The sequence below is a fragment of the Callospermophilus lateralis genome, chromosome 2 (assembly GCF_048772815.1).
Source record: "Callospermophilus lateralis isolate mCalLat2 chromosome 2, mCalLat2.hap1, whole genome shotgun sequence".
Taxonomy (NCBI): domain Eukaryota; kingdom Metazoa; phylum Chordata; class Mammalia; order Rodentia; family Sciuridae; genus Callospermophilus; species Callospermophilus lateralis.
The window spans coordinates 102429339-102434573 of NC_135306.1; positions in this window are offsets into that span (position 1 = coordinate 102429339).

A 5235-nucleotide genomic window follows, 5' to 3' on the forward strand; every position below is an offset into this window, starting at 1 on the left:
ACCCATGGTCAAAGTGGAGGGAATTTATATTTCTCCTAGAAAGTTTGGAGCAGATTTAGTGATAGGTACCCATAAAACTAAGCAAATTTTAAAAGCACCACTATTAACTTAAAAAACCAAAAACAAAACAAAAAAGCAAGAAAGGAAATGTCATCACTCTACAGTACATGTCTTTGTTGTAAGCGCTATTTCCCTACCATAATACTATACTGAATACCAATTTAAACAAAAATTCTATAGTGATCAATTAGGAGAATCAAGGAAGGAGGAGTGGGGGTGGGGGAAGAAGAGGAGAGAGATGTTAGAGAGTTAAGCTGTCATCCCCCAGAAGAGGAAAGCAATGTCAAAGCTGCGGTGGGTGTGGGGATCAGGCATTAGAAGCATAATGTTCAGAAAATAGGGAACTAAATGCTGAGAGAAAAAATTAATTTATAAAAGATAATGAGAGGGGCTGGAGTTCTGGCTCAGTGGTAAAGGGCTTGCCTAGCATGTGTGAGGCACTGCACTGGGTTCAACCCTCAGCACCACGTAAAAATAAATAAATAAAATAAAGGGATATATATATATATATATATATATATATATATATATATATATATATATATATGAAGACCTGAGTTAAGGTAGTGGCTGATAGGGACAAAAGTAAGAAAGATATTGTGGAAGACGGATTTAGGATCTGATTACGCAGACAGCAAGGGAAACAGAAACATAAAACCCACTAAAACAGAAAAAGGAGAAGGAGAAAGAGAAGGAGGAGAAAAGGAGGAGGTAAGGAGCGGGAAAAGGAGCAGGAAGAGGAATAAGAAGAATCGAAGTAACTGCGGTTTTAAGTCTGGGTTCAAATAGCGATGGTACCCGCAGAAAATAAGCAAAGCTTGAAAAAGTTAGATTCCAGTAGGCAACATCTGCTGCCGAGGGGTCTCTTCTGCCCACCCCTTCGGTATGCCCTGTGGGTTCTGAAAGTACCATATTCTGACTGCAGCTGACTGCAAACAGAAGCTAAGAGGATTTGAAATGTGTAAGATTCAAGCAACCAAGGAAGCCTTAGAAACCACTTTCATTAATTCTCCCAACTTTGAGCCCAGAGAAATTAAAAGCCAAAGGAGGGAATGTTTTCAACTAAAGGATGGTCAACAGCATTAAGAGCTTTAAAGAAAGTGAAAAATTAAAGAACAAGAAAAGGCCCCTGGATTTGGCAGTTAGGTGATCCCTGAGGAATAGCCCTGGAGTAAATACCGGAAGCTGGAAGCATGGGGTTAAAATATCGGGGAGGGGGAGGTAGCTGAGTCTACCTGACCACACCTCAGATATCAGAGAAAGCTCACAAATTTTGAGACTGGTATTTACTTTTCAGGGAAACATGAAGATTAAATGGAAGAAGAAGAAGAAAAAAAAAAAAAAAAAACTGGCTAGTAGCTTTGGCTGAGGTAGCCAAAACTGTTATTTAAAAATACTGAAGGTTCTGCCTAGAAAAAAGAAATGGCTTTGGCAAAGACAGATGGCTAAAGAGCAGACAAATGCAACACGAACAGCAGTGAACACCAGGGTGGCTGGTGCCTAGTCTGACCTTTAATAAAAAAACATACCTGTAGCAATTAGTCTAGGAAATGAGGGAGGGCAAGTCTAGACCAAAGGGGAAGAGGAGAGGGTGGGTGAATATCCAGATGAATTTTGAATGGTAAGAATGGAGTATTTTTTAAAAACCTACTATCTTGTCTTCTCCTCCTCCTCCTCCTCCTCCTCCTCCTCCTCTTCTTCTTCTTCTTCTTCTTCTTCTTCTTCTCTCTCTCTCTCTCTCTGCACTGGAGCCTTTTTTATTTTGAGACAGGGTCTTGCTAAGTTGCCGAGGCTGGCCTTGAACTTGCAATCCTCCTGTCTTTGGAATTACATGTTTGCACCACTGCCCCTGCATCAGATGCCCTCTTTCTAAGGAAAACAGAAGGCATAATCATCCACTGAAAGTGGGTATTGGAAGATAAGTTACAAGTTTGTGGAAGACAGAAAGACTTTGAACATGGTTTTCAACTGAGGTGATTTTGCCCCTGCAGTTAAGAGATAGTTTTGGTTATCACAATATGGTTACTATGGCATCTAGATGGCAGAGGCCAAAGATTCTGCTAGACATCCTACCATCCACAGGACAGCCCTGTACCCCCAACAAAGAATTACCCCACTCAAAATGTTAATAGTATGGGCTGGGGATGTGGCTCAAGCGGTAGTGCACTCGCCTGGCATGCATGCGGCCCGGGTTCGATCCTCAGCACTACATACAAACAAAGATGTTGTGTCTGCCGAAAACTAAAGAAAAAATAAATATTAAAATTTTCTCTCTCTCTCTCTCTCTCTCTCTCTCCTCTCTCTCTTTAAAAAAAAAAAAAAAATGTTCATAGCACCAAGGCTGAGAACCCCTACCTTACGATAAACGATAACCATTAAGGGAATTTCACTGAGTCAACAAGAAATAGATGGGGAGGAGGATGGCCCAGCACCTTCACCAAGCTTAAATATCAAAAATGTGCAGTGAGTCCATTTTTTTTATTCTTTTGAAGTTTTTTAGTTACGTTAAACAAGGAGAGCTCATATAAATATTATGTCTCTTTTTAAAAGGCTTTGTAAACATTTGTCATGGTTCAATCACTAGAGGGACTAATATCTAACATTCATTGCCTTAAATAAAACTTTAAGGTAAGTCACTTTTATCTAGTTTTCTAGATGAGGAAACAAAAACAGAGGTTAAGTATTTGTCCAAGGTCACACAGCCAGGAAGAGGTAGAGCTAGGATTCAAACCCAAGCATTTTGACATAATTGTCTATCTTCTTATTAGGAAGTCACGCTGTTCTTAAGGAAAGTTGCTTCCATTTCTCATTTTGACACTTCACATGATCCTCCATTCTGGAAGATGAGTGTCCTAATTGACATTTTAGTTGTCCTGCTTGTGCTTACTGGTTCCTTTTAGTACACAGGATCCAGTTTTGATTTCAATGATCTGTATCCTTGATGCAAGGACTAGGGAGGTAGTTAAGTTTCCATTGGGGAAAAAAAAATCAACTAGTTGATCCCTGACCTCTGAAATATCTAATTTTAAGGAAGTTAACCCCTTAGAAATGCAAATGGCCAGCTGTTTTGTGAACTATCCTATCACCCATGTCCTGCATTCTGAGATTGCAGAATTATTTAATGTGTCTGAGCATTAGTCTCTCTATCTGTACAGCCTTTTGACTATTGATTCTGATCCTATACTGTGCTCAGCCTAGGTTTGAAATTGTCAACCTCCTGGAGTTATTTTGATCAGGACTTTTCAAAAGTGCTGCTTGGAGTCTACCTTATGTGTGCAACAGTTCAAGGAAAACTCTGGAAACCCTAAGGATGGGCCTGCTGTTATGAGAAATGCCCAAGGGATAGATGGGAATTTGACACCTAGAAGCACCTTTATTCCATCCTCAGAAGTTGCTTCATTTTTGACCCAGCTCTGGCACTTGCCAGCAATAAGACCTAAGACCTCTTGCCCTTGTGGTAACTGGAGGAGGCAAGGCTGCTGGACTGGGAAATGGAGACATGAACAGCTGACCTGAAAGACAATGAGATGTGAAGCAGCTAGTAAGGTGCAAATGGATCAGTATGGCCAACAGAGGGCCCATGTCCTTGCTCCAATGTGGTCATTCCTTTCCCAGCTTGTCAGCGCTGCCTCTATGGTCAAGGGGCTCATGGAGGACCTCAAGACTTCCATCTGCCAGCTTCCTCCTTCCTCTCCAAATTTTTTCATAGGTCTTTATCTGGCTTCTTTGTTTCCTGCTCCCCAGTGGCCATGAGCTATGCTCTGTCCTGGATGACCTCAGCAATCTGCCACTTGCATTCTCCTAGTCATCCACACTTCCCTTGGACACCAGCTCCCAGAAAGTCTAACTTGATTGCAGGCAAACATGTAAGAAAGAAAAACAGGATCATAGAGCATTTTATTTCTATTTTAATTACTAAGGTTTTTTTTCTCTGATCTTTATTCTGGTTCTTGCTTAATTACTAAATTGACAAGAGTTTATACTCCCTTTTATATATTTCCCCAACAATTTGCACCTGGTAATTTCCATTACTTTAACTCCAAGAAAAATCCTCAAAGTTTTAGCATTAGGGTCTTCAGTAGACACTCACTGAGTCCCAGACATTTGGGATTTTGAGACTGAAACATGATGGGGGAGTTACATAGCAGCATCCAGAGCAAGTGACATCACTTCCTGTCTTGTATCCCTTACCATCAGAAGAGTCTTGCTTCATCTGACTTTGATGTAGCATGCTTTCCTGTTCTCCATTGCAAGAGGAACCCAGACATTCTTCATAGCCCGCTTTGGTGAGTCTCTCACAGCTCTATAGTGCTGCCATCATCCCACCCTTCTCAATGTAGTAAGGGGACCTGGGATGAGGAGTCAAGTTCATCTGTTTGACAGATGAGGAAACTGATATCAAGGGGAAAGAGGGGCTATATTAAAATCATGACCCTGAGAGAAAAGATCCAAGAATGGATAGAGCCCACATGCTCTGATCCCCAAACCATAGTACCCCTTTCTGTTGTACATGGAGACATGTCTCCTGTTCCTGAGCCTCCAAGATGGTCTCTTGGCCACTGCCAAGTATGACTCCCTTTCTCCATTTTACCCTCTCTGGTACTTCCATCAGTGAGGTTAGTGCTAGGTAGGTAGTATACCTCACATCTTTCACTCTAACTCTTTTATCAGCCCTGCCCTGGGCCCTTTCTCAACAAGAGGCCAGCTTTCATTCAGCATCTCATGCTGGCTAATTCCTAACAAAAGTGATCTAGCCAGGGCTTCTCTGGAGTGGAAGACAGAATCCCTAGAGGCCACCTCACTCTTTAAATTGTTTGAATTCTGAGACAAGACATTTGCTCCAACAGAGGCCCACAGGCTATCAGGTGATAAGAGGTATAATGTTTGATGCTCTTTGTTCCTTCTATGAGCTCCTTAAGGAAAAGAAGGATATGCCAGAGCTAGTGTGGCTCTTTGTTCCTGCAATCTAACATAGAGGTGTCGTGGGCCAGGTCCGCCTCTCATCTTACTCTCACACTAGGCTCCTTGGGACAATTCTGTCCCCAAAAAAAGACCTAGAACAATGAATGCACATGGTAGGTGCCTAATGAATGTTTGCTGAATTAATGAAAACAGTGAATTCTACAGTATCTCTGGGATCTTTAGAGAACTCTCACCAAAAAAAAAAAAAAAAAA